At 34.6% G+C, this 26,745-nt stretch overlaps 1 protein-coding gene across 2 annotated transcripts in view; it reads left to right on the plus strand.

Annotated features, from left to right (window-relative positions):
* The first annotated feature begins 7,015 nt into the window (after positions 1 to 7,015).
* LOC129755498 (uncharacterized) overlaps positions 7,016 to 26,745 on the plus strand; it is a 163,700-nt gene continuing 143,970 nt past the window's right edge. Inside the window, exons 1-2 of one of the 2 annotated variants that reach the window (XM_055752022.1) lie at positions 7,017 to 7,166; positions 7,339 to 7,963. The gene's annotated coding sequence lies outside the window, so the exon portion shown is untranslated. Of the gene's footprint in view, positions 7,964 to 26,745 lie in introns of both variants that reach the window. The other variant, XM_055752021.1, reaches the window with a different exon arrangement.

Consider the following 26,745-nt stretch of genomic DNA (forward strand, 5'->3'; position numbering starts at 1 on the left):
TTTGTTACTCCTTTTTTCGCTTCTTTTAACAGGGTTGCCAAGCATACCAGTAGTTTAATTCGCGCAACTTAAAAAAAATGTAATATTTTTTTTTCGGAAATTTATTGTTGTCTAAATAAAGTTTTACTATTTTTGGCAAGTAGGTAGCCAATTAACAACCGATTTTTTTCTGTGTATTTTTGCACAATAAATATTATATGCAAAAAAGGAAATTTATACCAAAGAAAAATACGTGCCCACATGTAATTACTTAATGAGTTCATATGGGCTTTTACAAGCAAAAACAATATGTTATAAACTAACTGTAGTTCAAATAACTTCTTTTAAGTTGACATAATTAAACGTACATAACTGCAATAAATTGTAGCATTTCATTTTATTATGAATTTAGAAAGAAAACAAACTCCATAGACAAAATTGAAGGTTTTTTTTTTTTTTTTTGGAAGCTTGATCAATCATGAAGTCAATATGGATTAATTAGTAATTCTATCATTTTGCTAAAAAAAACTTTGCCGATTTTTTTTTGCAGATCAAAATAACACTGGCACCTCTTACTGCCGTTTCTGAAGTTAATCGTTCGTATTATTCATCCACCTTTTCTGAGATCATTACTTTTCTCATTAACGTGAAAGTTTGGTTTTAATCGTTATCGAAATGGAGTTCGATACAACAGCTACGTTTACAAAGACAGTCACTTTTTCTAGAACTGTAGATGTATCGTACTGACTGTTCAAGATATAGTTTTTTAGCATGCGGGAAGAGAGCACAAGTTTTTTTTCTAAACGCATGCGAACCGTTGCCAGCGACAATATTTGCTGACTCTGTCAAATAACAAAAAAGCTGTTCTCTCACTAGACCCACGCGGGAGAGAAAAAAGAACGAAATTGTCTTCAAAATCTGCAAACATTGCGGACTTTTTATCATATCCGATTTGAACCATTTAATCCGACTTCGAGTAACGATTTTTACGACCTTTACTTGCGTTAGATGGAATTACAATTCGCAGTAACGTTTTAAATGACTTGAGCTATCATTTTTAATGTGATTTAACGTTTGCTGGGTAGTTTGATTGAAACTTGTAATTCATAACTTTTTCACTGTTCCTAACCTTTCAAATAGGGAGAACTCTGAACGTTTGTCAGCTTCAAATTAAGTTTTTTATATTAAAAGAATCCAATGTGTTATGATTTATATCCTTCGTCCAGAACCAAACTTGAGGCATCTAGCCTAAACTTTATTATCATCATTGCTTTTATAATTCTGTCAAATATCGTCTATCATTGTATTCCCGCCAAAACTCTTGTAAGTGTTCAGTTATCTGCTTCTAGTTCCACAGATAAGTCGTATTCAGTAGAAAATTTCACTTACTTTTATTTATTTATTCATTTTTTTTTTCTAAAAATGATTGAAAGCTCATATAAGTTGAATTCATCTTTATTATTTGATGGTATTTACATGCTGGTAATTGAATTTTTAACGTTCAAGCAGATTCGGACTTCGAGAATACCCTTTTTGAAAGTCCGTCAGCTGCATCAATACAACGCACTGCCATCTCCCCGGAAGAAAGTTCCGATAAGAGGCGACGCACACAGGGGTAAATGCACCTAATAAGCGATCAAAATTATTTACGGAAAAACGATAAACGATAGACATTTGATGTCTTCACAATATTTTCATATTTTTTGATGATCTATCAAATTCTTGAAAGAAAAAAGTGATTTTTTTTTCACCTGGAACGGAAATAGAAATATTATTTATTAAAATAATAAGTTTAGAGACATGATGTCTTCACAAAAGTTGTAGATCTTAATATTTTAGGAAATTTTGTTGAAGACACCATCAAGATCGCATGGAAATCATAAAAGTTACGAGCATTTTGAAAATATTACAAGTAATTTCGATTTTTTATTTAATATCGAGTTTTTATTTAATATCTTTTAAACAAACTTGGTTTATTTGAAAAAGTTGTTCAAATTGTTGAAGCACACAATTTCGCGAACATGTCAAAAACATTTTTCAACTAAGAAAGGAGATATACTACAAAAATCCAAAATAATGCCTTTTTCAGTAAGTTATAACCTTAAGAGTTTGGACGAGTTCGTATAATTTTTTGAGTAGGTCTTGTTGGTCAAGTTAATGGCTTTCTATTGATATATAAACTAAACATTAGTTTTGGATAGATTTTTTGCAAACTAGCAATCATTAATGAGCTTTTTCCTATTAAAAACAGCAAAACTGAGGGAATGTTTTCGAATTTTAGATGTTTTTAGAGGAAAAAGCTCATTATTGATTGCTAGTTTGCAAAAAATCTATCCAAGACAGAAAGCAATAGGAAACCTCAACCACCAACCGAGCCAGAACAGAAGGAAGATAAAAAAAAACAGCAGCAACCACCACAACAGAAACGGACCAACAACATTGCTTCACATTTGAAACCAGCCTCTCCTTCTCGGGAAAAAATCACCCCTCAGCCCTCACCAACGCAATCGTCGGATGAGGCTGAATTTACACACCGCGGAAACGCAAATGATTCCCCCAGTACTCGATCAAGGAAACAGTTAATTTTAGAACCCCCAATTCCCTCCAACGCACAGTGGTTTAAAACTCGAAAAACGTGATCATGGGCTTTTTGATGCCTTAGATGTCAAAATAGCTTAATGACATGTTCTACAATGTTTCATTGTTTTAAATTGTGCATATTTTGCCATTATTATTTTTCTGATCGATTCACCTAAAAGTGAGATTTTTTTTTTATTTTTTGAATTTGTCATCCAATCAAAATGATGTGTACAAAAAACTTGTAGACAATACAATTTTAAAAAACTTTGTAAAAGACTTTGAAGCTCTATCTCTCAAAACAACAGATTTATAAATATTTTTCTAAAAACTAACCTAAAAAAACGAAATTTTCGTTTTACTTTTTTCAAAGCGACTTTCGAGTCTTACTTTATATGAGAGAGTTGTAACAATTGTAAAAGTGCACAACTTCATTGAAGGTGTCAAGTTTCTATCTTGACGTTAAATGGTACTTTTTGTGTAATTACGTTTTAAAATTGCATATTTTCATTGATCCATATCTCTAAAAGTTGCAAACTTATGAAAACAAAATTATATGCATTTGAAAGGCACATTCTTGAGCTTTAATGAACATATAATTTCATTTGTATGTATCAGGTTTTACTACTAAAATCATTTATCTGAAAAATGGTAGTTTTGAAGTTTTTGTTAAGCCAGCCTGGCAAACTCTTGCTTTTTAGCAAAAGGAAGGATGAAATCTTCTTTTTTTTCTATTCCTACCGTTGACAAGTGAAGACGACAGTTCTTTATTTGTTAAAATTGAAGAGTTGGCCCTGTCTAGAAGCGTTAGTTCCATTATAGTTAGTAAATCATTTATCTGAAAGATCTGATGGCAATACAGCAAGGCGTTTTTTTCAAGAATCTGAATAATCTGCAGAAATCAATGGTACTTATAGAGTACGATTTGTTTTTTCTGTTCTTACTTTTAATATTTAAGGTATAGATTTGGAAGTCATCCAACGATGCGGTGATATTCTGCTAGTTTTGGCTTCTTGCCAGAAAATAGATGTGGAAAAATTCGATAAGTTTTCTAAGGAAACGGCCATGAAACTAGTCAATTTGTATCCGTGGTATTACATATATACCCGCAGCAGTTCACAAAATTTTATTTCATGGGGCTCAAATCGTGATACACTTTTTAATACCCTTTGGGCAATTATCCGAAGACGCTCAAGAGTCTAGGAATAAGGATATTTGAAATTTTAGAGAATATCACACCCGAAAATTTTCAAGGCAAGCAACAAACATCGACCTTATGCATCGGATGCTCGAATCTTCGGACCCTCTTATAACGAGCCTAAGGAAATTTAAACCAAGACCACATTTTTCTTTTGTTGCCGATGCAAAAAAAAAGCTTGATTTAGAACAATCAGAAGAAGAAGATCATGAATATTAATTTTAATATTTCATTCTAATTTACTCTCTTACACAACTATTTAACCAAACATAAAACTTTATAAATAAAGAAAAAACCTTGAAGATAGCCATGAAAATTAAAGGTTACAAAATTATGCATCTATGCCACTTTCGTGTTAAAAGGGCAACATTTTTTAAAGATGTGTGTTGATAAAATAAGCAAAATGCCCATTATTTTGAAACTACTTTCTTTCAGATAAATGATTTACTAACTATAATGGAACTAACGCTTCTAAACAGGGCCAACTCTTCAATCTTAACAAATAAAAAACTGTCGTCTTCACTTGTCAACGGTAGGAATAGAAAAAAAGAAGATTTCATCCTTCCTTTTGCTAAAAAGCAAGAGTTTGCCAGGCTGGCTTAACAAAAACTTCAAAACTACCATTTTTCAGATAAATGATTTTAGTAGTAAAACCTGATACATACAAATGAAATTATATGTTCATTAAAGCTCAAGAATGTGCCTTTCAAATGCATATAATTTTGTTTTCATAAGTTTGCAACTTTTAGAGATATGGGTCAATGAAAATATGCAATTTTAAAACGTAATTACACAAAAAGTACCATTTAACGTCAAGATAGAAACTTGACACCTTCAATGAAGTTGTGCACTTTTACAATTGTTACAACTCTCTCATATAAAGTAAGACTCGAAAGTCGCTTTGAAAAAAGTTAAACGAAAATTTCGTTTTTTTAGGTTAGTTTTTAGAAAAATGTTTATAAATCTGTTGTTTTGAGAGACAGAGCTTCAAAGTCTTTTACAAAGTTTTTTAAAATTATATTGTCTACAAGTTTTTTGTACACATCATTTTGATTGGATGACAAATTCAAAAAATAAAAAAAATATCTCACTTTTAGGTGAATCGATCAGAAAAATAATAATGGCAAAATATGCGCAATTAAAAATAATGAAACATTGTAGAACATGTCATTAAGCTATTTTGACATCTAAGGCATCAAAAAGCCCATGATCACGTTTTTCGAATTTTAAACCACTGTGCAACGCTCTCTTCCCTCTCCATACCCCTTCCAACCTTCCCCTAGTCTTAAGAAAACTGCTGTCTGACCCTCGACCAACAAAAACTTATGCTTAGAAGTAAACAGCCTAATAAAATCGATTTGAATAAAAAAAAAAAGTTCAATACTCAGAAACCCGTACTCACAAGACATGTGCAAGTGATGTGAGTCATTTTGCTTCATTTTTGTGCCATTGGTGACAACTTTGGCGGAGTAATTCGTAGTGTAGCCTTAAACAACACTTTTGGAAATGAGTGAAAACTAACATAAATTTTTTTCTCTTACCACATGAATATGTTGTAAATTAATTTTGTTCTAATATAGATTTGTGATTAGAATACTGATACTCTTCAAATCAGTGGAGGAACGGATATTTACAAAAATATATTTTTGAAGTTATTGCTAAAAAACCTTAAGTGTCCGGTTGTAGACAAGTTCCCCCTATTAGTTAATTTTTTCATTCTCCATCAATTTTTAGTTATTTATTTTGTTATTTTTAGTCTTTTGTTTGTATTTGTTTTTTTAAGTTTTATGAAATTTTCATCATTTTTGTAATTTTATAACATTTTTCAAAATGTTGTTTTTGTAATTTTATTTAATCAATATTTAAGAACTTAAAAACATATTTATTGTGTTTGTCTAAATTATATTGGTCCTGTTATAGTGAAAACTATAAAGTAATATCATTTCAAAAACCTTTAGATTTTGGCACATGTGCCAAAATCAGATATTGCCAAAATCGAATGTTGCCAAAAACGAACGGGGTCTGCAGTTAAGCAAGAGTGCTGATATGTGTTACTTTTTGTATGGTTGCATTTGTTTAAATTGGCAGACTAACTAGCCATTAACGTTCCAATACTAGACACTTAAAATTTGTTTATGATTAAGTTCTGATTAAGTCTATCACTCGGGTTCCTTTTGGCGCTGAAAACCGGACATACAGGTCCTTTACGCCTGTTTGTATTGGTGTTTTTCCTCGCCCGTTTGTATGTGTTTTGTGGGGCTCGCCATCCGTCGTCGCTCGATTGTAGCAGCATTTTCCATCCAACACGAAGACGAGCGTCGACGCTGCCGAAAATTTACGAGAAGGACGAAAAACGACCGAAAGTGAAAACTGTACACCGAAAATGTCGCGGAAGCTCCCGGTTTGGTGTTTTTGCCTTCGTTGTGTGGGTGTTTCGCCGAGCTCGACTACATTCTCACTCACAACTTACTCACCAGCGGAGTAAGAGTTTTGTCCTTTTTTTGAATGTTTGGGTCCATCATCAGTTTTCGCCAACGCTGGACCACCAGCGAGCGAGTAACATTGTCGCCAGTGCAGTGCGTAGGCGGTTGTCGTAGACGTAACCACCACGTGCTACGCTGTGGGCTTGCAGTCTCTGTTTGGAGCTTTTTAGTCAAGTTAGAACATGGGTTTTTTCTTTCTTCTGCTCAATACATAGTTCTTCTAGTTACTTATTTTTCGTGGTGGAGTTTCCCCGTGTTTCGCTTCCCTCCTTTCCGAAGGGAGTGAAGTAGATGTTGGCTACGAGTTGAATTCGATTTGTCATTTGCTGTGCTCGGTCTGCGGAGTGTGTTTGTGTGTTGTGCTTCTGGTTTTTCACAGGATCAGGGCTAATGTGTGAGGACGATTTCCGCTGGTCGGTTTCGGAAATGATGAAAAAAGGATTCCATCACAACTGTTCCGTCGTTTGAGCGAGCGGGGGGTATCTGATCGATGTCAATCGGTGTTTTTGTGTATGTTTGAGTCGTGATTTTTTTTTTCTGCTGCTCCCCATCACAAGTGAAGTGACAGTTATCTTGTAATGTTACGTGATGGGGCCACCCCACTACTCGGGAGAATTTCACCAATCCTTGCTGCTCGACGCTCGTGGCTCCTAATAGAGTTCTGATTGCTGTTTTTCCGACCAGTTCAGCACCATCGCTCGGTCGGGATACACTTTGCTTTCGATAGACTCTCCTTTTTTTCAACAAACGGAGCACATTTCTGTTCATTAGCTACACAAAAATATCACCATTATCATCAACATATCATCATCATCATCGTCATCTCATAAGTGCTATTCTTGGAAAAAAACATCATTTGTGAGTTTTGTTGAGTAGTATCGAATTGAAGACGTGCTGCGAGGGGCAAAAAAACATTGTGGAAAATCGAGGTTTGTGGATGCTGAGTGAGTGAACGGCCTAACGAAATGATGCTTCTGAAACAAAACGGCCTATAGATAGAAGCTGCTACTGCTGGTCCCGGCAGCACCGTAATCATTTCGCATCATTTTGTGATGCTATTTTATCCTTTTTTACGCTTCACTGGATATAATCAATACACAGGACCATACACCCCGAGAGCCAGCTCGCAGAAGACCACCCAGCCAGCCAAAACTGTTGCAAAATTTCCTGGGTAAACACGAAAAGGCATCATTTGCAGCAAGCATTTTGCAGCAGCAGCACCCAATTGTGTGTGTGGCGTTCGAATTCTTATGATTCCCCGATACCTTAGCAGTGTGCGAGTGTTTTTCTATTGGATTATATTCGTCGGAAAAGTTTTGAAAGCATAAAATTTTGTTGAAAGTCTGTGTTTTTGTACTGTTGAAAATTTCCAACCGAACATCTCAGAAGAAATATCTGCGGAGACCCTCCCGGCTTGCAAGATATAAGCCAGGGAATAAACAAACCGCAATTTTTTCCTTCACCGTGCACCGAAAAGGATAGAAAACTTTTCGACTGGGAGCCAAATTGGTGGTGATTCGGATGGGGGAGCTCCCGAATCTAGAAGAGCCTTGCCGGCGGGATTGGGGCTGGTGTTATGGACGCTAGGAAAGGATTCCTAAAAAAAAAATGAAAAGATAAAAAACGCAAACCAAGCCAAGAGAGAGAAAAAGAGCTGAGCGCTGAGCAGCACCAGTTGCAGAGTGGCAACAAAAAAGAAACGAACCGGGATACGATAACGTGAAAGGTAAGTGATCCCATGCTCCTGGAATTGCTTACCCGCACCTGTGGTCATAGCTGCCAATTTTTTTCACTTTTTGTAAATTGAAATTGTTTCCACAAGGGGACGCTTGGCTAATAAAATCGGGAATTTTTCGAGGTACTTACATATTGAAAACATTTATAAACGACGATTCCAACAACAATAAACTGTTATCAGACCAAAATATTAAAGATAATGTTTACAATCAAACAGCTGATTAATAAAAGATTCTGGTCGACCTAGTCCAAATTTGCGAGCCTTTCGTTTGACGCCTGCCATCAGATTTTGTACATACAGTCACCTTATCCACTTTATTCGCCGCAGAATACCAGTTTGCCTTGGACTGCTTCTCGTTGCTAACAGGTTTTTGGGTCTTTAAAAGGTTGTTTCTAACTATCGTCTAATATTTTCCGATTCGGCGAAGTACTGGTGTGTTGGGAGAGTTCTTAACCTTGGGCACAACCTGAATGATGTTAGCGGAATACCACGCCATGGCTTTTTTTTTCAAAATGGCAGGTTGCCAAAACAGCACAGATAAGTTACTTGTCAAAGCAGCAAACGTATTTGAAGACACTCTTTTACGTAAATTTCCTGGTTGACTCGCCGAGCTTGGCATACTGCACCAACATTTCAGGTTTGCACGAAGCAAGTAGGTTAAATAAAGTCTTAGCCAAATCAAAAGATTATCAGGTTTCATACCTTAAAACCCCTAGTGGTGATTATACATCAAACGACGAAGAAACATTAAGTTGTCTATTCAATACTAACTTTCCAGGTTGTATTGATCAAGATTCATCGATTGAGCCTGAGTTCTTTTCTGGAAGTCTAGATTCCTTGCATTTTGCTCGGAAAATAGTTACTACAGAATCGATCAAATGGGCAATCGATGGTTTCGCTCAATACAAATCTCCTGGAAGTGACGGTTTATTTCCAGTTGTGCTTCAAAAAGGTTTCGATCATTTCAAACACATATTAAGAAAAATAATGATAAGCAGTTTTGCTCATGGATATAAACCTAAACTTTGGCGGCAGATAGCCGTGAAATTCATCCCTAAAGGGGGACGATCATCATACGACGAAGCCAAAAGCTTCCGTCCTATTAGTCTGAGTTAATTTCTATTAAAAGCACTCGAACGTTTAATTGATCATCATATCAGGCAAGAATGCCTTGTCCAACATCCGCTTAAAGCGACACAACATGCATACCAAACAGGAAAATCAACATTAACTCTTCTGCACAACGTAGTACACAATATTGAAAATAGTTTTTCACAGAAAGAATCATGTCTAGGAGCATTTCTAGACATAGAAGGAGCATTTGATAATGTCTCGTTTACATCAATAATGGATGAGGCACTACTTCATGGAGTGCCTAGTGTTATAACTAACTGGATTAGCGCTATGCTAAGTAACAGGAATCTTCATTCGTCTTTAAGACAGGCTTCAATCACAAAAGTTAGCACACGTGGTTGCCCACAGGGAGGTGTACTATCACCTCTTTTGTGGAACCTAGTTGCAGACGGCTTGTTGAGAAAACTCAATGACTGTGGAATACCAACCTATGGATTCGCAAATGATTATCTTCTGCTGGTAAGAGGTTTGTGCATAAGCACATTATTTGACATAATGCAACAAGCTCTGCGCTCTGTTGAACAATGGTGTTCTCATGTAGAACTGTCAGTTAATCCTCTAAAAACTAATATTGTATTATTTACTAAAAAACGTATCACCCGCGGGGTGCGCCCTCTGCTGTTTTATGGTTCCGAAATCACCGTGTCTGATCAAGTTAAATATTTGGGTGTCATTCTTGACTCCAAATTAAACTGGTCAGATCACAACGAATTCAGAATCAAAAACCCGGTTTAATACACTGTACAGTGGATTGTAGCCTTTCTTACAGTTTATTAACTATATATGGATACACATGACACAAAATAATAAATAAATGATAGATTTATAAATTCTGAGTAATGATTTAAGTTTTTCGAACGTAGTAAATTCTTGATGAATTTAAGAAATTAAGATTGAAAATTTTTTATAAGATAAAAGTATTTTAAAATTATTATAATTTTCACATAAAAAATAGCATAATTGTAAACTAATTGAATATTTTTGAATGATTGAATTCTGGAATATCTTTTATGATCCGGTTTTTAAAACATTGTGATCTTATATCTATAAATTAGAAGAGGTCTAAAAATTAAGAGTATAATTTTAATTTTTGTCGATTATGTCGCTTTGGTCAGTTTTTCTTTTTCAAAAATAAATAAATGGAAATTTATTAATTTTTGAAAAATAAAAAATTGTCAATCTTGCCATAGTTGAATAAAATTCAGTTCCATTTGCTGTTGCATATACTGGTCTCCTTTGAATTAATTCAAATATTATAATGTCATAGAAACGGGATCATACCAGATATGCCAGAATTCAATCATTCAAAAATAATCAATTAGTTTAAAATTATGTTATTCTTTATGAGAAAATTATAATTATTTCAAAATACTTTATCCTTTGAAAAATTTTGAATCTTAATTTCTTAAATTCATTTAGGATTTACTACGTTCGAAATACTTAAATCATTACTCAGAATTTATAAATCTATCATTTATTTATTACCTACTTTGTGTCATGTGTATCCAAATATAATTTATAAACTGTAAGAAAGGCTACAATCCACTGTTAAGTGTATTAAATCGGGTTTTACAATTTTGTCGATCTTGTAAATTTAGTCAATTTTGTTATTTTTTTTCAATTTTGTCAATTTTGCCAATTTTGTGAATTTTGTCGATTTTGTCAATTAGGTCAATTCTGTCGATTTAGTCAATTTTGTCGATTTTGTCAATTTCGTCAATTTTGTCAATTTTGTTTTTGGTCATCCTGGTTAAAATGGTTCATTCGGATTTATATGCATATTCCAAAAAAAATCCCGAATGCTTTAAACTCTACTATGGAGGACTTGGTGGCGCTACTGTTAGGTTATTATCTTCCATTGGCTTCAGACCCCAACCCCAACAACAACAACGCAACAATTGCACAGGGTTTTTAAATGCGAACGAAAAGCTTTCATCGCGCAACGTTAGATCTAAGAGGAAAGAGAAAAGGGAACAAAAAAACCAGCCCGAGAGCTTAAAGCTCGAGAGGATTGAGAAGCCTTTGTCTTATTGGATTCAATTTGCTTCCACGAGCGAAATTCTCTCCTGTCGTTCGTGCTTAGGAAAAAAAGAGATCATTTGTGATTGAGAATCTACCGTTGGGCGCAGGGTGGGACTTGCTACCACTATCGAAATTGACGATGTGAGGGTCAGGTCCCTATGCTTGAATTAATCTATGCTTGAATTATTTAGTTTTCGGTTCGAACAATGGTTGGACTGGATAAAAATTCCCTGGCCAATTTTGCCATCACTGCCTAATGATAGGAATGATTTGCCTAATTCGTCAAATTCGGTCAAATTGTCAGTTTTAATTTTTGTCAAGTTGGGAAGATTTGTCAAAATAGTAATTTTTTTCAAATTTGTCAATTTTATGTATTCTGACGGTTTTATATTTTATCAATTTTGTCATTTCTATAACTTTTGTCAGCTTTCACAATCTTGCCAATTTTAACAATTTAGTCAATTTTATCAGTTTTGTCAATTTTCTCAATTTTGTAAATCTTCTAAATTTAGTGAAGTTGTCAATCTTGCTAATCTTGTCAATTTCATCAATTCTGTCAGATTTGTCAATTTTGCCGAATTTGTCATTTTTGTTTGAATTTGTCAATATTGTCAAACTTTTTCAATTTTGTCAATCTTGTTAATTTTGTTAAATTTCTATGTTTAATCTATCTTAATCAATGAATTTGTGGATTTTGTCAATTTTTTCATGTTTGTTACTTTTGTCCATTTTGTTAATTTTTTTTCGTTTTGTAATTTTTGTGAAATGCGTCAATTTTTCGATTTGATCAGTTTTGTCAGTTTTGTTATTCTTGTCAATTTTGTCAATCTTATTTACTTTGTCAGTTTTTTTTTTAATTTTTTTAATCTTATCAATATTGTAAATTTTTTCAATTCTGCCAATTTTGTCAGTTTTGTAATTTTTGTCAATTTTGGTCAGTTGTGTCTATTTTTTAAATTTTGTCTGTTTTGTCAATTTTGTCTTTTTGTGATTTTTTTCTATTTTGTCGATTTTATTTATCTTTTCAGTTTTGTCAACTTCTGTCAATTTGGGCAATTTCGTCAATTTTGTCGAATGAGTCAGTTTTGTCAATTTTTTCCATTTTTTTTCAATCTTATCAAGTTTGCAAGTTTGGTCCATTTTATCATTTTTGTCATCATTATCACTCTTATAATTTTTGTCAGTTTTGTCAATTTAGTTTATTTTGTCATTTTTGTAATTTTCGTCTATTTTGTCTTTTTTGTCAATTTTGTCCGATTTGTCAATTTTTCAATTTTGTGAAGATTGTTAATTTTGTCAATTTTCCCAATTTTGTCAATTATGTTCATCTAGTCAATTTTGTCAATTTTTTCAATCTTGTCAATTTTGCAATTTTGTCAATGTGTCAATTATGTCAATCTTGTCAATTTTTTCAATTTTGTCAATTTTACTGAAATTGTAGATTTTGTAAATTTTGTATATTATGACAGTTTTGTCAATCTTGTCAATTTTGTGAGATCTGTCAGTTTGGTCAATTCTGTCACTGCTTTCAATTTTTTCAGTTTTGTCTTTTTTGTCATTTTTTTTTTCAATCTTGTCCATTTTGGGAATTTTGTCAGTTTTGCCAATTTTGTCACTTTTGGTTATTTTGTCAGTTTTGTCAATTTTGCCATGTTTGTGAATCTTGTCTATTTGGTTAGTTTTGTCAATTTTGTCAATCTTGTAAATTTTGGCTATTTGGTTAGTTTTGTCAATTTTGTAAATCTTGTAAATTTTGTCAATTTTGTTAGTTTTTTCAATTTTGTCAATTCTGCCCATTTTGTGAATTTTGTATATTTTGTCAATTTTGTCGATTTTGTTATCTCGTCAATTTTATCAATTTTGTCAATTTCGTCAATTTTGTTTTTGGTCATCAATCCCAAATGCTTTAAACTCTACTATGGAGGACTTGGTGGCGCTACTGTTAGGTTAATATCTTCCATTGACTTCAGCAAGTGAGAGTTCGGATTGACTCCCAAGCCGCTATCCCTAGACACCAACCCCAACAACAGCAACGCAACAATTGCACAGGGTTTTTAAATGCGAACGAAAAGCTTTCATCGCGCAACGTTAGATCTAAGAGGAAAGAGAAAAGGGAACAAAAAAACCAGCCCGAGAGCTTAAAGCTCGAGAGGATTGAGAAGCCTTTGTCTTATTGGATTCAATTTGCTTCCACGGGCGAAATTCTCTCCTGTCGTTCGTGCTTAAGTCTCAAAGTTACAATCACTTTCGTACCATGCAGTGTGGGCATGACGTACTCATCAACGACTTCATAAATTTCGGGGTCGTACCCCTTGGTGAAAACCATTTTTATGTTTATATATGGAACATCAGTTTTTTTTTGGAATGGTTCGGTTTCAAACTGAACCATTAAAATGAATTAATTACATCCGTTGGCCGGGAAAATTTAAACTGTCGTCTTCCTCCCACACGGTTTTTGTCACGGTGACATCAAACCTGAGTGGGAGTGGAGCCTGTCTGTTCTCCCTTCCACACATCGACAGATCCATACTTGTAGATAGCATGCGCCTATCTATGACGTCACGTATAATTTGACGTCATAGACACGATAATCTTGATTTTAGTGATTGCTGGTTGAGGCTAGCAAGCCAAATTGACACGTTTTTTGGAGTGATGATTTGATGATAATTACTATGAAAATTTATTTTTCAAACTATTTTGTTTTTTTTTCTTTCTTTTATAGGACGAAGAAGAAAAAAAATCAAATTTTTTAAGCTAAAAATCATTTTTATTGTACTGCCCAGTTTTGCAAAAACGTGCAAAATAAGTTTACAAAAAATCACACCAATACACACAAATACACAGACATCGTCTGAACTCGACGAGCTGATTCGATAGGTACCTATAAAGGTATATCTAAGACCCATAATTAATGATCTCCCAAATCGACCGATAACTATACCTTTCTGAAAGAAAGGCAAAAAAGGTTCCCAACCATGTGTTTCAAATACTTCAACTTTTGCTCTGGATAACCTATCGAGTCAAGACAGCAAGAAAATAATATCTTTGATTCTAACATAGAGTCCAATGATCGGTAAAATATATTTTTAAATTTGTATATATGAGCCCTTCAGGATCATAGGGGTGCAAGTGCCAAAATCATCAATTTTGAGTTAAGTATAACCAACGGTTTTTTTATGTTTCAATGTACATCTGGTGCAAAACTTAGATTTTTTATAATTTTTTTGAACACTTTTTTGATTGAATTAAAAATGCTCGAATTCGAAAAATATATGAAAAATTGAGCACCTGTACAACTTTGAAGCGCGTTTTCTCGAATCTATCATTTAGACACTTGTACCCCTCTGATCCCAAGCGCCTTTTATAATAATATTTGAAATTTTCAATTTGGTAAATGATATGTCGGACTGGTCTCAACGCATAATTATATCGATCATAAAAAAAAACCATACCGATCAAAATCAATCTAGAAGACGAATATAAAATTAAAGATTACAATATAAAAAAATATCTCAATGTCAACTTTTTTAACCTTATTATATTTTTTTCATGAGAACTACCATTATGATTGCAGTTTTTCCGATAATTCATTCAAAAGCAAAAATATTAAATAATTAATTAAGTAACCATTAAAATGGTAAATGAAAATGAGCGTGTGAAGAAATTGATATGGTATGCTTCGTTCTCCCACACGCGCCCCTTCGTCGTTTTGTCCTTCACAAAGCAACCTGAATATAATGTTGGGAGAATCTCGAAGTAACAATCACTTTCGTACCATGCAGTGTGGGCATGACGTACTCATCAACGACTTCACTGATTTCGGGGTCGTACCATTACAATGAAAAAATTACAACCATTGGCCGGGAAAATTTAAACTGCGGTCTTCCTCCCACACGGTTTCTGTCACGATGACATTAAACCTGAGTGGGAGTGAAGCCTGTCTGTTCTCCCTTCCACACATAGACAGATCCATACTTTGAGATAGCATGCGAGTATCTATGACGTCACGTATAATTTGACGTCATAGACACGATAATCTTGATTTTAGTGATTGCTGGTTGTGGCTAGCAAGCCAAATTGACACGTTTTTTGGAGTGATGATTTGATGATAATTACTATGAAAATTTATTTTTCAAACTATTTTGTTTTTTTTTCTTTCTTTTATAGATTGTAGAAGAAAAAAAATCAAATTTTTTAAGCTAAAAATCATTTTTATTGTACTGCCCAGTTTCGCAAAAACGTGCAAAATAAGTTAACAAAAAATCACACCAACACACACAAATACACAGACATCGTCTGAACTCGACGAGCTGATTCGATAGGTACCTATAAAGGTATATCTTAGACCCCTAATTAATGATCTCCAAAATCGACCGATAACTATACCTTTCTGAAAGAAAGGCAAAAAGCATGCATGGCCTTCGGACAATACCGACGTGTAATCGGGAAAAACTGGGGACTCCAACCCAAACATATTCACTGGATTTACTCCACAATAGTAAGACCAATTTTGGCCTATGAGTGTCTAGTGTGGTGGCAGAATAGAGAAGTTGCAACAGTTCGGACAAAACTAAATCACCTTCAAAGAATGTGTCTCTTAGGGATGTCCGGATCGTTCACAACAACTCCTACTGCAGCACTAGAAGCTCTGTTTTCTATCAAACCTCTACACTTGTTCCTAAAACAGGAAGCCTTTTCATGTCTTTTCGTCTACAGGCAGTTGGTCTCTGGCTGTCAGAAAATATCTTAAGATCATCGAGTCATACAAATGTGTGGCCTGAATTAGTTAGATTAAACAAGTTTAATTTCGCGCCAAACGATTTAACACTCTCGAGTAGTTTTCCCTATATGGGGTTTAAAGTCAAATTTCCTTCTTCTCAAGAATGGTTATCAGGTTTCGTAGAGGACCAAATGTCCTCTCATATTGTATTCTATACTGACGGTTCATTATCAAACGGCCGTGCAGGTGCAGGAATTTACTGTCACGAGTTGAACATAGAATATGCTCAACTTCTAGGTAAATATTGTACACTGTACAATGTACAGTCTTTCAGGCTGAGCTATATGCTATTATGTATAAAGTGCAAATTGCACTTCAAAAAAAAATTATGTTCAGAACAATTTATTTCTGTTCAGATAGCCAAGCAGCTATCAAATCACTTAGTGCTTCCAGTTCTAGATCAAAACTGGTAATCGCATTCCGGAAAGCAATCGACGAACTTGCTGAAGGCAATGGATTAAACCTTCTATGGGGACCCGGACATAAGGGAATTTTTGGAAACGAATGCGCCGACGAACTCGCTAGAGCTGGATCGGAAAAGGAGTTTTACGGACCAGAGCCGGCTGTCCCTATATCGCCATGTTGGTTCAGAAACAAAATTCAAACTTGGTCCTCTAACCAGCATAAACGATACTGGGAAGAGTTGGACACGTGTCGCCAAACTAAATTATTTTTAGAAAAACCATCTCCAATCATATCGAGTTACTTGTTAACTTTAAGTAAATCTCATTGCAGCATCCTGACCAGAACACTCTCCGGTCATTGTAAACTCAACCATCACATGCACAACATTCAGCGTGCTGAATCTCCAGTATGTGGTAGGGGAACATGCCCTATTATCGTTTTTCTCTGCTTGGTGACACCTTATTAAAAGTGTTTTAAAATTTAGATCAAAATGAAGAAAAACCTAAATTGTGAAATTATCACGAAACAGGGGCATTTTTAGGAATAATTCATAGTTGCCATGATCAATCACAGCATTTAAAATAAATTGGTAATATTTTGCAGGCTAAAAATGTTTCAGATCCTTCAAAACAAGGGTGGCGCGTATTAGCCACATGGGGCGTTATATGAACTTTTCCCCTAGTTGTGAATCAGATGTGGAAGATCCCTTCCATCTTATATGTAACTGTCCCTCATTTGCCAGTCTACGTTTTCGTACTCTGGGATCTTACGCTATAAGCGAATCTGAGTTTAAGTCATTAAACTTAAAAAAACATGCTATCATTCCTTACCGAATGTAGAAAAGAGCTTTAATGCTAATAATCCCTAGTGGATAGGCTTTATGCCATCTTAAATAGATTGAATTAATTTCTTCCTTTTATAGGGTTTTCAGGTTTATCTGGTAAATGATGAAATCTTGGATAAAAAAAGGCTAGGCACAATTTGCTGGAGAATGTTGACAAGTATTGCTTGGAAACAGGAGTTATGGCTGTTTTACCTGCCATGTGTGATTGGATTCCTCGGAAAAAATCACACAAGATAAGTTCCAAAAGGTTCAAAATTTTCAAGTTCGTGTCGTGATCTGAGGGTTTGTCCTCGCCTAGTTACCGTCTTCTAGTGGGTGCTTTCGTTCCGTGCCTCCGTTATGTGATCTTCTCACTATAACATCTGAATTTAGAATGACCATTTTGCTGGGGTGCCATTCCTTTATAGACAACTTGTCAACGCGTTCCGCCTTAAATCGAAGCAAGCCGTTTTTTTTCAAAATTTCTCATTTGCTTCTTTCGTCAGTTGATCAAGCATCATCAACTCCAGGCATTCCCTTTTTCCTTCTCTCATGTGTATCCTACAGTTTGAACATGCATTTTCTTAACAATTTGAAAAATTGAGGGGAATTGAAGGTCTCGATTGCTCGAGAAAAACCACACAAGATACAACCCATTTGGTTCAAAATTTTCAAGTCCGAACAAGCTTTTTTCTGAAATAATTCCAAAATATAGGGGGTAAAAACAGTCATAACTCCATTTTCTGAAGCGTGCGGTGGCCAAAACAGCCTTCATTCGATTCCTCAGAAAAATTACACACGATAGGTCTGTTTTTGTCCAAAATTCTCTGGTTCGAATTAGTGTTTTTCTGGAATGTTTACAAAATATAGGGGAATTAGGGGTTAAAATGGTACCATAAAGAAAAGTATAAGTATAATTTCCTAGGTTTGGGTCATGTAGGATGAAAGATATTGAATTTCTTCGCGGTTTGTACACTTTTTTCCCCATTGTGCGTTCCTTTGTCATTTTTGTGTTTAAGTGTTTCATTTATATTTGAAATTGTCAAGAATAGATCTTTCCGAAGATGTATAAAAATGTGATGAAATTTTGACATCCCTAATTTTCCGAAATGAAATTTTCCAAAAAAAAAATATGACATCCAATATTGGCTTTGCTTCGCTATATCTTATTACTGAATGAACCGATTTTGTAGACTCAAGTTTTAGTTTTTTCTCCATTATTATGTTGTCGACATTTCCATAGAACATATTTGGTATCTTAAGAATCTCAGTTCTTCAGAATATTGGAATGATGATAAGACGATTTGAATGGTCCATGACGCGAACAGATAAGGAAGGTTAAGAATATTTGTGTTTAAGAAAAGGTTGTTTGATATTCTCGCGAAATAAATTCCACATTTAAATGTCAGTGTTCATTGCAAAATCGAGAAAGAATAAAAAAAGCTCGTGATTATCTAGGTCAGGCAAAAAGAAATACGCTGCAACGTTTTTTTTACTTTTCTGCAGAAAACTGAGCACTTTTGGAAAAGAGTTGTAACCGTTTATGATAAAAACTCGTGCCGGAACCAAACAAAATCAACAAAACTATTGTTTTATAAATGACGCATGCTTAGCTTTTTAATCTGTCCAATGCAAAACTCTCTCAAAGACTTTGAAAAAGTTTTAATAACGATCATTCTAATGAAACAGAATTTGATACCTGCTTACTGAACGGTGATAGAATCAGACCTTAGTGATTATGACACATGTCACCAGAGATGCCAATGTGCCTGATTTTTCAGGTTTTGCCTGATTTTTTAAGGTCCATCCTAATAACCTGATAAGCCTTGTTTTTTTCTCTGATTTTTTAAAAGTAAGCCTGATTTTGCCTGACCAAAAGGTTTTTACAGAAAATTGAATGTTTCATTAAGCTGAACTTCGTGCAGATCCGTTCGAAAATCAATAGAAATTGAATACTTGTTCGGCTTCATTCCAACCTTGAGCTCAATAACTTCACACTCTGTTGGATTCCAATATAGCAACGAAATAGCATTTTAGACACCTTTGTTTTTATAACTGGTGTTAGAAAATTTTGGCATCCTGTACTGGAATCTTTTGTCATAACTTCAAAGTGAAAACTACTTGCAGTCTTCGGGTTATTGCGTGAAAACTTTAATTTCAAAAATTATGTCTTATTCACAAAGTTCTTTAATGAATTTTTACCTACTTCCAAAAGTTATTTTGAAAACTAGTGCTGGTAGAAAAAAAATTATAATCGCATTTTTGGATTGTGCCTGCGAATAAGTCAAAACCTATTTTAAAATTTTAAGATTAATGACTAGAAAATATAATTGTTTTCACCAAGGGGTACGACCCCGAAATCAATAAAATATAATTGTTGTATGCTAATATTTGTTAAAATTTCTATTGAAATAGGAATTTGCTTATCTTTTGCTACAAAAACATTTGAAATCTGTCACATTTAAACTTAACTTCGCGAGAACTACTATGAAGGTTTTGCAAAAGGTTTTGATAAGTATTACAGTTTGAATAAAACAAGTCAAAATGGTAAATTTTCAAACAACTACTGAATCACATACCATACAAAAAATACCGCGTTCACAGGTTAAAGTGATAGTGAGCATGTAGCAAATTTAAAAAAGGGATTATGAACAGTACTGAATATCAGTACCACAACAATTCACAACTTTGACCAAAAAAGCACTCGACTCGATCATTTTCAGTTTGCTTGATTTATCCCGCTTTTAAGTTCCCTAAATTTGGGAAAATAATTTCGCTAAATATTACAATTTGAACAAAATATGGAAAAAAATGACAAAAAATGTTAAAATTTTTAAAAAGCACTGAAAAAATATTCAAAAATATGACCAAAGTATAAACATAAGACAAAACATAACAAAACTGAGGCAAACATATGAGAAAACTATGACTCAAATTTGACATTCGTTTGATAATTTAAAATCTGAAAGAACTATGACAAAAATATGACAAATATAAATGTGACAAATAACAGAACTTTGAATAAAATAAGACAAATGTGGTCAAATATGCCAGAAATATAACAATTATAACAAATTTATGACAAAATCATGAAAAAAATATAGAAACAATCATATTTGTTAAATATGACAAATGTAGACAAATATAATAAAATTATGATCAACATTTGAAAATAAAATGACAAAACCCTGACAGAACTAAAATTAGGATTTGACGAAAACTTACATATAAGACATTATAATAACAAAAATTTACAATAAAATCACGAGAATCTGACAAGCATATGATAAAACTATGAAAAAAATATGACAAAAAAAGGTAAAAATATGGCAAAAATTTAACATTACAATGACAAAACTATGACAAATGTGCTAGAATCTGACAAAATTCTGACAAAACTATGACGAAATAATGACAAAATAATGACTAAATATTGACAAAAATATGACAAAACTATGAAGAATGGAATAAAAATATAACAAAATTCTAAAAAAATATGTCAAAAAATGAAAAAAATTATGAAAAATACGACAGTACATGACAAAATATGGCAAAAACCCAAAAAAAAATAGATAAAAATCTTAAATACAAAAATATGACAAAAGTGATACAAATATGACGAAATAATTACAAAATAATGACAAAATTAAGCAGATGAGCAGGTTTCCGTATGTTCGAATACGTCTCAAACGTCTTTTGAGTTTTGTTATTATTGTAAATTTTTTATCATTATTACGTCAACTTGCGCCTGAAATACAATCTTTGAAACGCAATAACTTTTTTGTTTTTAGTCCAACCGTGTTGCAGTCTTCGAGTGAAATATTTGTCCCAAATTAGGCTTTAATAAAAAAGCAATCATGTGATGAAGAAATAAGTTATGTAGAGAAATGAATCCAACTTAGATGAAATTTCAGGGACTAGATAAGAGAAAATCGATGTTGAAAAACATGCGAAAAAAATTCGCCTTGTCTCCCGGTGAGACTTGAACCCACATCTTGCGCCTCTCCGGGGCCCATGTATTAACATTCTACTACAGGAGACCAACCTGGCGTATGAATATTATACTGGTTGAGTGTCGATGTCTATCGGAATGAAGGGAATAGTTCTCCCATGTGATCATAATCATTTTTCTTGGTCTATTTCTATTCCCATCATTTCATCTTACGGTAGTTGGAATCAAGTTTGGACATTTTTAAGCACGGCAAGATTTGCATTGCCTTCTCATATCCTGCACGGGTTGTCAGTTATGATGAGAAATGATGCGTAATTTAAGTTATTTAAGTTATTTAAGAAAACCAGTATGTTTTGCTCTTTTATAGCAATTAAAAAATGGTTTGTATCCACTGTCTTTGGTAAAATACCTTAAAATCTCTTTCACGCTTGAGACTCAAGCAACCCCTCCCTGATCAGATTTTTCAAAAATTTAGCATGTGACTTTCTGGTACACTTTTGATCAATTTAAGCTTGGAGCTAGTGAAATTTATCATGTTTTATTCTTCCTATACTTAGATTATTGCACTGAGGTTCTTTAAATTATTCAAAAATTAAAACATTATTGTTTAAGTAAATTAACTTCTTCAATTTTCAATCGATTTTGATAAATAATTACTTGAAATCTTTGTTTAAATTGAATTTTAAGGTCCATAAAAATCAGATTTTTAAAATGTTACCATCGAGTCTAAAACTTTTTTTAATAAATCAAAATTTTCGATAAAAAGTACATTTTTTATCCTTTTTTCTTTTATAAATTCACTAATAACAACAATACTGTATATCATACGCCAAAATGAAGTTATTTCTCCAAAATGTCATATTGGGAACATAACTCAATAAATGTTCAACTAATATATTTTTTTGGAATCTCATTTTTAAATTCAGCGTCCGATTTTACATTATTAAATTAATTCGGTCAATAAATCTCACTTTTTTCAAATTTTGTAAACTAGTGTTATTTAGTAATTTTTATTGATGAATAGTGCTTTTTGTTCTGAACAACTTGAAAACAAAATTCAATTTATACATCAGAAGAACCAAACAAGAACGATTCATCTATTCTCCAGCATTTATTTATTATTTTTCTAAAGATCCAAATGCAATTTTACTATATCAAGAACCGATTCCACCAAAATGTTGGCCACATCGCCCGAAAACGACCAGGATTTACCTTTTAATTTTCCTTTTTCTCTTGGCTCACTGGAGCACCTTCCTCGCACCTACTTTTCCCTCCTTGAAAAACGTAGTGTATGTTCGCACAAAGATAGGGAAGGTTATATAATTCAATCCCATCTCCCGAAAGTGTTCTGGTCCAGTGAGCTCCAAAATTTTCATCCTTCCTTGGCTCCCATCCTTGGCTTCGCATCGGAAGGAAGGACGGGGCAAATTTTGGCAAGACAAGGGCGCAAAACGTTTTTGGCCAACCTGGGACCCCTTCCATTCGACCCTCTAGGTTCTCTTTCTACTTCCTTCCTGCCCCGCAAAGGTCGTAGAGAGTTTTAAAACAAACGAATGACGAGTGGCGGCTGGCGCTTTGCTTGGTTTTCGCTGCTGAGAGGACGATGACAGATCTGTGGATTCTACACGTTCATGAAAAAAATTTGCATTTTGGTGATGGTCCACTAAATGAAAATAGACTGCTTGGCAGAGCCTTTGCACATTGTGTTTTATTCAAGGTCCCTCTCCCCATTTTCGGTTGTTCGGGGTAGTGCAAAATTTTGGACGAATCCCGATTAAGTCTTTATTTGAGTGAATTATAGCTCATTAAAAGACTGGAAAATAATTTGAATAAAAATAACAATAATTTCACTTTACGGATTGGCTGAAGATTTCAAAATTTTTCCGGAAAATTCAAACCGTAAATTTGTTAATTAATTTTAGTGAAAAGATGTTTCAATCGGACGTCAAGGTTAAACTCCAATAGCTAAACAAAAAATCCTTAAACAGAAGTCTCTGCAAGTAAATCAAAAGATAACTATAGCATAAATGTGACAGTATGGCACATGCAATCTGTGACTGGTAGCAGTAGATATCAAAGAAAATGATCAGCAAACTTTGTCACCAAACTGGCAGTAAATCACTAATTGCCAAAGTTGTATCTTGTTCCGGTGGTTTCGAGTCAGGTAGACTGCATTACTGGGACAAGTCTTGGGCTTGTTATTTGGTACCTACAGTTGATAAGAACCACTTCTGGGAATCAGAAATAAATGTCGAGAAGTTACTAAAAGTTAGGATGAATTATCTGAGAAAATTAAACAAACAATTATTGCGAGCATACTTGGTTGAATAATTCTAATGAATCAAAACGATCGAAAGATGAATTGAAAAGAATATTCCCAAGCAACCAAAAGTTCCATAAAACAGGTACAAAAAACGCTTACTCAGCCCCATCATTGATATATAGTACGTTCTATGCTGCCCAAAATTTAAATTCTTATTGATACTTTCAAGTTCCGAAACAAGTCTTAATGATCTTCTATTCAGCTTCCAGCGGCTTTTAAATTCAGATTCCAAAAAAATGTAAAATGAGCAAAAAATTATCTCTTTATCTCAATTGCACCCTTGGCATCGGTTCAAATCACCTTCTTTTGATTATTTACTATGTTCAATACATGGTGCCGCCATGATGCCACGAGTCAGATTCGAAACTCGACAAATTGATAAATTTCTCCTTTCCTACATTTCCTACATATTTCGCACCAGAATGGTTACTCAAGTACTAAATTACTTATTGAAAAAAAAAAACTTGTCTGGCTTGGGGTTCGAACCTCGGAATTCGGGGTGAGAATCGATCACTTTACCACAAGACCATGCTTAGATAAAATTCTAACTGAAACTAAACTCGAAGTGGTGATGTGATTTTGAAAGCACCTCTAAGCACTTTTTGTGACTTAGTAAATCCCGTTATAAGCATTTTTGTGCCCATTATGTGACTAAGTCCCTTACAACGTACATATAATTTACTTTTGCAACTTTCAAGTTCATTAATGAGTACATATAGTTCACTCATGGGAATTGGGCAGAATAAGTCACATACAACGTACATATAAATCACTTTTGCATCATTCAAGTTCATTAATGAGTACATAAAGTTCACTCAAGCGAATTGAGCAATTAACTCTCTTTGTGAGCCAATATGAAACTTTCAAAGCCTTCATTCAAGAAAATATGTGACTTTTGGTTGCTTGGGTTTCGATTGTTTTGATTCGGAAAAGTTAAGAGATAAGAGTCAAGAAGAGTCAAGAGTCAAGAGTCAAGAGTCAAGAGTCAAGAGTCAAGAGTCAAGAGTCAAGAGTCAAGAGTCAAGAGTCATGAGTCAAGAGTCAAGAATCAAGAATCAAGAGTCAAGAGTCAAGAGTCAAGATTCAAGAGTCAAGAGTCAAGAGTAAAGAGTCAAGAGTCAAGAGTCAAGAGTCAAGAGTCAAGAGTCATGAGTCAAGAGTCAAGATTCAAGAGTCAAGAGTCAAGGGTCAAGAGTCAAGAGTCAAAAGTCAAGAGTCAAGAGTCAAGAGTCAAGAATCAAGAGTCCAGAGTCAAGAGTCAAGAAACAAGAGTCAAGAGTCAAGAGTCAAACGTCAAGAGTCGAGAGTCGAGAGTCAAGAATCAAGAATCAAAAGTCAAGAATCAAGAATCAAGAATCAAGAGTCATGAGTCATGAGTCAAAAGTCAAGAGTTAAGAATTAAGCATCTAGAGTCAAGAGTTTAGAGTCAAGAATCAAGAGTCAAGAGTCAATAATCAAGAGTCAAGAGTCAAGAGTCAAAAGTCAAGAGTTAAGAGTCAAGAGTCAAGAGTCAAGAGTCAAGAGTCAAGAGTCAAGAGTCAAGAGTCAAGAGTCACGAGTCAAGAGTCAAGAGTCAAGAAACAAGAGTCAAGAGTCAAGAGTCAAGAGTCAAGAGTCAAGAGTCAAGAGTCAAGAGTCAAGAGTCAAGAGTCAAGAGTCAAGAGTCAAGAGTCAAGAAACAAGAGTCAAGACTCAAGAGTCAAGAGTCAAGAGTCAAGAGTCAAGAGTCAAGAGTCAAGAGTCAAGAGTCAAGAGTCAAGAGTCAAGAGTCAAGAGTCAAGAGTCAAGAGTCAAGAGTCAAGAGTCAAGAGTCAAGAGTCAAGAGTCAAGAGTCAAGAGTCAAGAGTCAAGAGTCAACAGTCAAGAGTCAAGAGTCAAGAGTCAAGAGTCAAGAGTCAAGAGTCAAGAGTCAAGAGTCAAGAGTCAAGAGTCAAGAGTCAAGAGTCAAGAGTCAAGAGTCAAGAGTCAAGAGTCAAGAGTCAAGAGTCAAGAGTCAAGAGTCAAGAGTCAAGAGCAAGGCTGATAAATTTCAGTCAATTTCGTTCTACCCGACCAACTTCTAGTAGTCAATGTTATCGAAAGAATATCAAAGTCATCTACGAGTTGAATGACCAAGCTACAATGTCGGTCAGGCAGCAATGTCAATATTGAATGACATTTTTGCACTCCACTTGCACCACACATACGATCATCTTTCTATTTCAATTTCTGGTTGTTTTGGGAGGGATTTAACGTTATAAGTTGCGCAAAAGTTGAAAAAATGTTGCTGTTGGCCGTAAGAAGAAAAATGTCGAAGCAAGCATGATGCCGTTCATTCAACTTAGTCATGACATTGTAAGCACATGTCGCTGACCAAAAACCAGTATCGCATGACATGACATGCAAAGCAGTATCAAAGTCGGCTGACATCGGCTATCTGACACTGATAATTTGCAGCTCTGGTCAAGAGTCAAGAGTCAAGAGTCAAGAGTCAAGAGTCAAGAGTCAAGAGTCTTCAGTCTACAGTCAAGAATCGAGAGTCAAGAGTTAAGAGTCAAGGGTCAAGAGTCAAGAGTCACGAGTCAAAGGTCAAAAGTCAAAAGTCGAGAATCAAGAGTCAAGCGTCCAGAGTCAAAAGTCAACAGTCAAAAGCCAAGAGTCAAGAGTCAAGCGTCAAGGGTCAAGAGTCAATAGTCAAAAGTTGAGAGCCAAGAGTCAATAGTCAAGAGTCAAGAAGCAAGAGTCAAGAGTCAAGAGTCAAGAGTCAAGAGTCAAGAGTCAAAAGTCTACAGTCAAGAATCGAGAGTCAAGAGTTAAGAGTCAAGGGTCAAGAGTCAAGAGTCACGAGTCAAAGGTCAAGAGTCAAGAGTCAAAAGTCGAGAATCAAGAGTCAAGCAACCAGAATCAAAATTCAAGAGTCAAAAGCCAAGAGTCAAGAGTCAAGAGTCAAGCGTCAAGGGTCAAGAGTCAAGAGTCAATAGTCAAAAGTTGAGAGCCAAGAGTCAAAAGTCAAGAGTTAAGAAGCAAGAGTCAAGAGTCAAAAGTCAAAAATCAAGAGTCAAGAGTCGAGAATCAAGAGTCAAGAGTCAAGAGGGTCAAGAGTCAAGAGTCAAGAGTCATGGGTCGATAGTCGAGGGTAAAAAAGCAAGAGTCGAGAGTCGAGAGTCAAAAGTCAAGAGACGAGTGTCGAAAGTCGAGAGTCAAGAGTCAAGCGTCAAGAGTCAGAAGTCAATATTCGAAAGTCGAGAGTCAAGAGTCGAGAGTCAGGAGTCGAGAATCAAGAGCCAAAAGTCGAGAGCCAAGAGTCAAGAGTCAAGATTCAAGATTCAAGAGTCAAAAGTCAAGAGTCAAG

The sequence above is a fragment of the Uranotaenia lowii genome, chromosome 3 (genome assembly GCF_029784155.1).
Source record: "Uranotaenia lowii strain MFRU-FL chromosome 3, ASM2978415v1, whole genome shotgun sequence".
In the NCBI taxonomy this organism is placed as follows: domain Eukaryota; kingdom Metazoa; phylum Arthropoda; class Insecta; order Diptera; family Culicidae; genus Uranotaenia; species Uranotaenia lowii.